Here is a 10,352-nt window from a genome sequence, read left to right on the forward strand (position 1 = left end):
GCGTAGTCGATCAATGTGAACAAGGATAGAACAAACACAATATATACAACAATATATACATGACTACACTACAAAGGAAATGAACTTGTTTTTGGTTTTTCAATTCTCAAATTTTTATGGTTTTTCGGAATTTTTCAATTTTTTTATTTGGATTTTTGAATAAAAGTTAAGTTAGAATTCCCCATCCCCACACTAATATGGGCATTGTCCTCAATGGCCAAAATGATGGGAAATTATGCAAACATGATGCATGATTTCTACACTAAATGCAAGCTATACTAATCTACACTACATGATGCATGGTTTTTGTTTATGACGGAGAGGATAATTTAGATTACCTCCCGTTGTGTATGCATGTACTTCCCCAAACCGAGTTAGACATTATTGCTAGTGTCATAAGGTTGGGTGTAGTTCATGCACACACGATGCAATGCATGAAACTAATTTTGTCATTTTGGATTTTCAAAAGGTGGGAACAATAAAATGAGAACACCTCAATGGGGCCGAGGTGTTAGTCCTCTATGGTGCTAGGACTACTCCAACAATGATCAAGATTAATAAATAAAACAAAGAGAGGAATAGACAAACCTCAAGAGGGTAGGAGCCTCCAAAGTTTGCTAATCTTCCATCATATCATCACTATCATCATCTTCCTCACTAGAAGTGGACTCATCACCACTTTCTTCTTCACTTTCTTGTTCACCTTGCTCATCATCCTCTTCTCCTTCTTCACTAGCTTCTTCATCAATGTTATCATCAACCTCTTCATTACCGACAAACTCATTATCACCCGGAAACTCACCCCTAGATGCACTCGGAAAGAAGAGTTCCCTATCCGCCCAACTAGGCAAAGGACATGAAGGGTCAAGTAGTCCTTGCCTAGCTAAGTGAAGGAGGGGTGGATATTGGGCTAAGTAAGCATCTTTCCAATCCTTGAAGGCTTACTTGTGCATCTCTTGCATAAGAAGAGTCATATAATCATTTCTCGCTTCAATACCTTCGGGTTTGAACTCTTGGTACTCGAAAGGATAAGGTGGTGTGACAATAGAAGAGGAGGGCATTTCAATTTCACTCTTTTGTTGTCGGATAATGTATTCGGCCTCTTTTGATAGGGGAAGTAGATAGTTGGTCCGGTGGACACTTAAACGACAAATCTTCGAAGGCAAAGTAAAAGATCTAGCCTCACTAGTGAGCCATCCATACTTGGTGTCAAGAGGGTTATGAGAGACCCACTTGTATTTGTTTATCATAGTATCGATATCAATGAGATGACCACCCTTCTTTGCCACATACTTGTTATCCTTGTTGAAGTTCGGATCAAAGTATTTAGCTAAAATAGTGACTAGACCTCCATTTACAATAACGGTAGTGCCTTGCTTCCCACAATCAATATTTAGCCATCTATCCACCAAAAGCCTTAGAGAGTTGAAAGAGTTGGTGAATTCCCTTCCAATGTTCAAGGCCGACTCAAGAAGAACAAAATCGAGTTTGGTGAAATGGTTGGTGTCTTTTCTTGCAATGATGGTGTTCCCTATGACCTTGTGCCATACTCTAATGCCCGGATGGTGGACTAATAGAGTGCGACTAGCATGAAAGTTCTCAAATTTCCTTCCGGAAATCGCCTCCCAAAGAGGGTCGAGGTCATACTTGCCAACATTTTTAAAATAACTCGGTGAATCGCTAAGACCCAAAGCTTTACCCATTTCCTCAAAGGAGATGCGCCTACTAACATTAGCTAGGCGGAACTCGATGCTTTCCATAGTCTCAACCTTGTTAACTTTCAAAGAACTCAAAAATTCTAAGGTAAGGGAGGGGTATGTCAATTCTTTTGATTCAAACAATTTCTCCGACCCCATGGCTTTAAAGAAGGCTCTAGTTTGCTCAAGGACACCCAACTTATCTAAGGCATCTTCACAAATAAACTTGGTGGATAGAAATGATTTTCTAGCAAACTTGGCAAAAGTGTCCCTATGGGATTTGGAAATGAAAATTACCTCCGGATAATTCAAAAGTTGAGCAATTTTCGGAGTAGTAGACGTTGTTGCTTCCATGGGAGGTTGTTCTTGTTGCATTTCCAAGTTTGGGCTAGCTACCACCATAGCCAATGCTTTCTTTGCTTGAAGACTCTTTTGTCTTGATGAGAGTGCCTTTGCCTTTGGTGCTTTTGCCTTTGTTGCTTTCGCTGCTCCCTTTGTCCTTGCCATTGATGAATAAACCAAGAAAAGAGTGAAAATCTTTAATTTCTAGTGCACCCAAATCGATTTAAAGATGAAAGGCTTTGCCTTTATGAATTCAAAAATCGACTCAAAGGTTGAAGATTTTGTGCTTGGTTTTGATTTTTGTTGAAAGAGGAGTGATTGATTTGTTGTTAAAAGGATGTTTTGATTTGATTTTGGTGAATGTTGTTGAGGAATCTTGTTTTTGTGATGGAGAGGATGAGGGTTTTGGAGTTATAGGGTTTATGGGTAGTGTTTTGAATGAAGAAATGAAGAAATGAATGTGGGAGGGGGTTTATAATAAACCCGAAATATTTGAAATGCAGGGGGAAGAGGGGCGGCTTTCCTTCGGGACGCCCGGATTCTGTCTGGATGGGCTTCAGGAATTCTCGCCTAAAGACGGGCGGATTTGAAAATGCGGAACGGGCGTCTTTCAGAGAAGACGGGCGGATTCTATTGCAGGACGCCCGGATTCGTTAACAGTCATAAAATTTCAAAAATTCAGCTCAGAAGGACGGGCTTCTTCTGCCTAATATGCCCGGATTGCCTGAAGACGGGCGGATTCTCCTGGAACCGCTCGGATTCTACCCCTTTTACCCGGATTCAGTTCCATCCGTGTACCTTGCATATCCCTTGTTATTTTTCATTCTTCTAAATCTCGTGTTCTTCATTGTGGGGGCACTACTAAGGCATGGATAGCCTAGGCAATTGCTATCCCCACACTAAGCTAAAGCACTACACATCAATTGAAATTATTAGTCCCTCCCTCACTTCTCTCAAACATGATAATTATCTTGATCAAAGTATAAAAATCCAAAGATGACAAAAATGCAATACAAGAATTGAAATGCGAGTTAGGGAGTTAGAAATATTTACAAATGGTGGTTTAGGGAGGACTCCACCAAACTCTCATTCTTGATGAGATGTCAAGGGGGCATGTCCAAGGTGTTGTTGATGTTGCTCAACACCTTGAAAAAGTAATCAAAAGCTTGTTCATTGTCATGATAAAGTTCTTCAATAGATCTTTGCCCTTGTTGTCAATCTTGATCGATAGCATTACCAATATAGGGATTGAAAATCCCTTCAAATTCATCGTCCCAAAGACCACAAACTTCATTGAGTTGATCATTGAAAATCTCTTGATTTGATGGAGACAACTCTCCCATTTTCTTTCCTTGGCCAACAAGGCCATCCTCTTCATTGCTTGACTTTGGTGAGCTTTGCAAGCTCTCTTTGTTACAATTCATTTGCTCTTTGAATGGAGCATCTTCAATTTTCTTCTTCCATTGGAGTTCCGACTTCTTCTTATCATCCTTCCGACTATAATGATCAATCATAAAACATGGTTCATGTAAACGGGGAGCTCTCATAGTCTTGTCAAGATTAAAAGTTATACTCTCATCTCCCACTTCTAGAGTGAGCTCTCCATGTTTTACATCAATCACCGCACCCGCGGTGTGTAAGAAACGTCTTCCTAGAATGATTGAAATGTTGGAGTCTTCTTCCATATCAACAATGACAATGTGACAACCTTAAATAAAGACGTAAATTCTACGGAAAAACTGGTAGGATATGTTTGTAATTGGTCCAACTATATAAAAACCTGTAATTTCAAAAAATTTTCCAAACCAATCACAACATATCCAACATTCCCAAGAGGCGGGTGCCAAAACCTGCAATGCTAACGATCTAATTTACATGCCAAAGCTAAAGATAAGAAAATGTAAAGATACAAACCCAAAATAGAAAAGGGAGACATATGTCCCTTCAAATTATATACAAAACCAAAAGATAAAAGGTTTACTATAAGAATAGCCAAAACTAGGTCCAAGGTTCCTTATGCTCACTAGCTCGTCTGTGACCCCAACAAAGCATCAACAACCTGTCAATCGCATTTTATACAAACACGAAAGCCACAATTCAGTGGGGAGTAACTTCGAGTCCTCCCAGCCACGAATCGTCAAAATTAATGTAACATGTAGTAAAACATGTAAACAATATGATAATTAATCTAATTTCCAAGTATTATAACATATGAATACTAAATTGACCAATTTAAACTATCATATGAAACATATAACAAATTGTAATCCAAACTTTATCAATTGTAACCGGCTTACATCTCACCTATTACAATTCATAAAATCACCATACAAGAAAGGGCAATATATCAAAGACAGGCATAAGTTCTTAGCACCGTCAATAGTCACTTTGTAACTCGAGTCTATACCACGAGGTAGGGAAGGTAATCGAACCGGTATCTTGGCTCAGCGGTTAATATTAATAAAACATGACCAAGACACAACACAACCCTAGCCTAAAATCTGTGCAGACCTAGACATGCGGATACACACCACCGCACCCAAGACCCACAATTTTTCTAAAACAAAGTGAGTACCCTAAGGAGTCCACCAAAGGGTTGGCTAGTACTTAAGCTAACCACTTACTATCAAAATAAGTAACGAGGTCATGCCCCAACTTGGATATAAATCCACTAGTCAGGAACACAAAGGCTATCAAGCAGTGAACATATACTCGTCAAAGACTATAAAGACCTATCTATGATGAAGGCCGAAATACTCACCTAGGACCTAGTCCCAGCTAGTCCCAGCTTGAATACTTTAGCCCACACCACACAAGACAAGTAAGACACTCACTTAACCATAAGAGGACAAAAAGTCCAACTTACCAACCTAAATGCTAACATTCTATCATGTGAAAGGCTATATAAATGTCTATTCAGCAGATAAACCAACAGTATCCTCAATAAGTATTAACTACCAATTTCCAATTCTAACAATATTAACCATGTTAAAGGCTTTAGGGAAATCTAGGGCCGTTTCTACAAAATAAGGAGCTACTTAAATTCAACTAACTACACATGTGAAATAGAGATATAATAAATGGCCTAAAATAAGAAAAAGGCCGATTATCTAATTCATTCAACCGAATTTTTACCCGCAACCCCAGCCTGCGGACAGTACGGGTTAAATTGCGGTGACCAACCAATCACTCAATTAATCGACATCGCATCAGTCAAAGGGACTAAGGCTCAGTTTTCGGCACAATCATCAAAACATGGCAATTATAGCTATAAAATTTACCTTGAGCCTAATCATTACAATTTCATCTTATAAATTATCTTAACATGTGATAACTATCATTATAAGCTTAATTTTACCAACCTCATTATCCTTACTACTAACATTATTCATTTTAAGCCTTTTTATTACCATTTCATTTTATAACCTATACTAACATATGCTAACTACCAATATAAGAATAATCTCTACTACTAGTTTGATTCAATTTAAAAGTGTGTACTCATATGTGACTTATACAACTCTAACATTAATTAACCCGAAATGATCAATATTGTACGAAAACCGCGAAACAAGCAACGGACCGACCCGGGCCAGCCATGGGCCAGCCGTGGGCCTGCCGGGCTGCTGCCGGGCCCGCTGCCGCCCCCTACACCTCTCTTTTTTCCATTTTTGTTCAATAAAAGACCTTCTAAACACTAATTAATCGTTCCCAATTCAACTTTGTTAGCTAAAACTAACAAAAATACATGGATTAAACATGCATGCATCAAATTTAATCATATGAAAATTATTACTCAAACATAAATCACAAAACATACAAAAACAACAAAGATTGTGACGATAATTCGTCGAGTAACTCGAAATATGTTACCTTAAGCTAGAAAATGAGCAATTAGCACCCTAAAAACCCAAACCCTAACAACAACTAGCCGCTATCCTCGACGACATACGAGTCCCCAAACTCGTCCTCCAATTCTTCACCTAAATAAACAATAAAAACACAATAAATAAGCATGAACACCGAAATTTCCGAAAATTCATCTTAAAACAACTTCAAGAAAACTGAAATTAAAACATACTAGGTTGTAGATCTCGACGAGGGGATTCCGGAAATATAAATTATGCGAAAAACCGATAAGAAATGCAAAAGTTATGAGGATTTCTAGCTTGAATGTATAAAAATGGTGATTTGGAATGTTAAGGAAGATGATAGAAGGGAAGAAAATCAGAAAAAAAAAATGAAGGGGAAGGGGGAGTGACGCGTGAAAGGGAGAAAGGAAAGGAGGGATTCGGGTTTGAGTCGGGATTTTTCGAGTCGGTTTTGACTCGTTTCGATAATAATTAAAACCGTAAGTCAAATGCAAATTCCGACAAGACCAAAGTTTTTAAACACGAGATTACAAGAAAATTGAATACTCATACGACCCATTTCCAAATTCGTTTACCCAACGTTCAAAAGAATTGTCATTTTCCCCCCGATACGCCCTTATTTCGAAATAAAAAGTTTTACACGGTTTAAACTATTTTTAAACATCTCGAAACTATCAAAATAATTACTTTTCTTCAAAATATAATAAAATTATATTTCTTTGAATTATTTTTACTTTAAATACTTAAATATCAAATTTTATTTGATTAATAAATTATTTTCGAAATATATTAACGGTCCGAAATTACGGGGCGTTACAGACAAAGTCCACCGGGATGAAAAACTTCCCAATTCGTACGAGAACATCTTCCCATATCCCTAATGGTGTCTTCGTCAATCTATCGGCCATTTGGAGTGTGATATTGGTGCATTTAAGCTCTCATCCCCAACCTTTTACTCACCGAGTACGGCATAACACTCACACTAGCCCCTAGATCACATAAGGCTTTGTTGATCGTGGTGTCGCCAATGGTACACGGTATTGAGAACCTTCCCGGATCTTTTAGTTTTGGAGGTGAACTCCCTTGAAGTATTGCACTACTCACCTTAGTGAAGGCGATAGTCTCAAGTTTCCGGATCGACTTCTTCTTTGTGAGGATGTCTTTCATGTATTTCGCATAGGCCGGTACGTGATTGATTAATTCCGTGAAAGGAATTGAGACTTCCAAATTCTTCACAATTTCCATAAGTTTTCCAAGTTGGTCATCAAATTTGGGCTTGGCTTGACGACTTGGAAGAGGAAGTCTAATCACAATGGGCTCCCTTTCCTTGACCTTGTGTTCATTTTTCTTTGAAATTTCTTCTTTTGATGATTCTCCATCCTTGGAGTTTTACACAATTTCTTCCTTATCACTAGCTTCCACAACCTCATCCTCAACTTGCTTCTTCGGTGCTTCATACCTTGTACCACTTCTCAAGTGAATGACACTAACCGTTTCATATCTTGGGGGATTAATTTGAGGTGGTAATTGCCCCTTTTGTCTTTGTGAGCTTGAAGATGCTAGTTGAGTCAATTGGGTTTCCAACATTTTGGTGTGAGCTAAAATGTTGTTGATGGTGGTTTCCTTTGCTTGACTATCTTTTTGCATTTGAGTGAAAAATTCTTGTTGATTCTTTTCCATTTGGAGGACCGCTTTTTGAACATCAAAACCTTGGTCATTTTGTTGATTGTATGGAGATTGATTTTGGTAACCTTGGTTTTGGTTGTAAAAGGGTCTTTGATTTTAGTTTCTCATGGGAGGTGGGGTGTATGTTGTTTGAGGGTTTTGAATATTTTGGCTTTTGTATGAGAGATTTTGATGGAATTTGGTGTTCTCATTGTAATAGTTGGAATAAGGGGTACCACTCTTGTATGCTTGGAAAGCATTCACTTGTTCATTTGTTTTCCTACATTCACTTTGGTCATGTCCCAAAGTTCCACTATTCTCACATATCCCACTTGGGATTGATGAAGATGCCGTCATGGCATTAACATGATGATGAAGATGCCGTCATGGCATTAACATGATGCTTTGGTGATTTTGAGGCTTCTTCAAGTCTAGCCATAGCTTTTTCAAACTTCAAATTGATTGTATCAATGTGAGCACTAAGTTGAGCACCCAATTGAGTAACGGAGTCCACTTCATGCTTTCCTCCTCTAGTAGCCTTGCGAGGTCTACTATATTGTGAGTTATGGACCGCCATTTCCTCAATTTTGTTCCATGTTTGATTGTCATCAACTTCGGTGAACATTCCATTTGATCCCATGTTGAGAATGTTCCTAGAATCTTCATATAGACCGTTCCAAAATTGTTGTACCAAGAACCACTCGCTAAGTCCATGATGAGGACATGAGCGACAAATTCCTTTGAACCGCTCCCAAGCTTCATACAAAGATTCTTCATCCCTTTGCTTAAAACCCGTAATTTGAGCTCTTAGCATGTTAGTCTTTTCCGGTTGGTAGAACTTTTTGTAGAAAGCTAGAGCCAACTTCTTCCAAGAATCAATTCCGAGAGTGGCCTTATCAAGGCCCTTCAACCATTGTTTCGCGGTGCCAATTAGAGAAAAAGGAAATAAGACCCATCGAATTTGGTCTTGAGATACACCGGTTTGAGAAATCGCATCACAATAGTCACAAAAGGTCTCCATATGAGAATGAGGGTCTTCACTAGGCATCCCCCCAAATTGGCTCCTTTCGACTAATTGGATAAAGGCGGATTTAGCAATAAAATTTCCGGTCAAATGTTGTGGTGTGGGAGTACCATTGGGTAGGTTCTCCTCGGTGGGTACGGAATGTGATGAAAACTTAGGCATTGTGGGTTGATTTTGTATGGTATTTTGTGTTGGGTTCTCCTCACCTTCTCTTGCAAAAGGGTTGATGAACTCAATAGTTGGTTGAATATATACAACCTCACTAATACCTCTCAAATTTCTCCTAGCAAGTCTTCTATTGGTTGTCAAAGTTCTTTCAATTTCACGATCAAAAGGTAACAAATCACCTTGAGACCTTCTAGACATGCAAAATATCAAACAACTCGAAAATAATTAGAACAAACCTTGAGGAGTTTTACTTCCCCAAGGCAAAGAAAGACACAACTAATAACAATATAAGAAAATCTAAATCAAGTTAACACCGTCCCCAGCAACGGCGCCATTTTTGGTCGGACTAAATCTTTTCGGTAACTTGTCGTTAGGAGCACCTAGACCAAAACACAATTTATAACTTCACAAACAACTCTACAATTAAAAAAGAGGCAAGTAAAGGTCGGATCCCAAGGGACGGGAATTGAGATGAGATTTCTATTGAAACTAGTGGTGTCTTAGGGGTGTCACAATTGGGGTTGATGTAGAAGGTCACTAAACTAAATAGCAATGAAAATAAACAAGCAAGATGAATTAAAAGGGTTGTAAAAAATTGATAAAAAGCACTAGGGTGTCATGGGGTCATAGGGGATTCATGGGAATTGATCATACAAACATGTTCTCAAATTATAAGCAAGCAATTATTGTTGTGATGGATTGTGTTGGGTTATATCTTACAATCCTAGGAAAGTTTGGGTCTCGGAGCCGAATCGATTAGATTGTACAACACCTACAAGTCGACTTAGTCTTCCCTACTCAACAACGTGCATGGTCTAATGAGACTCGAGTTGGTTTATGTCTTACAAGTATCATTGAAAAGATAGGTGATGGGTAAAAAATGCAAGGATTCATAGGCTCGCATTTCATCAAACATAATATGTGCATGAGTTGAGATCAAAACAAGCAAGCAAATAAACCATGAAAGCATATTAATTTAAGCATGAATCATTCCCCATGTTGGTTTCCCCTAATTACCCATTAACCCTAGCTAGGTGACTACTCACTTATTATCATGTTGATCATGCTAGCAAGGTTGTCAATCATACCAACAAAGTAAAACATGATGAATAAATGAAAGTAATTAACAATAATTAAAAAGGGATTAAGAGAATTATACCTACTAATGATTCCAATAATAAAGCAAAGAATAAAAGAAGTACTTGATGCTTGATTGAGAGGTTGTCAATCTCCCAATAATAACCCAAATAATCTTCAATTACCCAAAATAAAGGATGGACAAAAGAGAGATTAAGGAAATAAAACTTGTATTAAAACTTGATTAATTGTTGATTACAAAACTAAAGAGAGATTTGATTGATATTAACTACTCTCGGAATTGATAAGAAGAACATGCTCTTCAAATTAGACTAATGGGGTATTTATAGTGGAAATTAGGTGGATGCATTAGGGTTAACTAAGGGCTAAACTAGTAATTACACTTTTGAGATTTGAGCAGGGAAACGCCGGTATTTTTCGAAGGATGGGCATCTTTCATTGAAGCTTGAAGAAACGAAATCTTGCTGTCTTGGAATCCGTGCGTCT

At 38.2% G+C, this 10,352-nt stretch overlaps 1 non-coding gene across 1 annotated transcript; it reads left to right on the forward strand.

Annotated features, from left to right (window-relative positions):
• The first annotated feature begins 8,283 nt into the window (after positions 1-8,283).
• On the forward strand, positions 8,284-8,390 carry LOC141658372 (small nucleolar RNA R71). Its single transcript, XR_012549261.1, has one exon. It is a non-coding gene; the product is annotated as a small nucleolar RNA R71 (small nucleolar RNA).
• The last annotated feature ends 1,962 nt before the right edge of the window (positions 8,391-10,352 follow it).

The sequence above is a fragment of the Silene latifolia genome, chromosome 5 (assembly GCF_048544455.1).
Source record: "Silene latifolia isolate original U9 population chromosome 5, ASM4854445v1, whole genome shotgun sequence".
NCBI lineage: Eukaryota > Viridiplantae > Streptophyta > Magnoliopsida > Caryophyllales > Caryophyllaceae > Silene > Silene latifolia.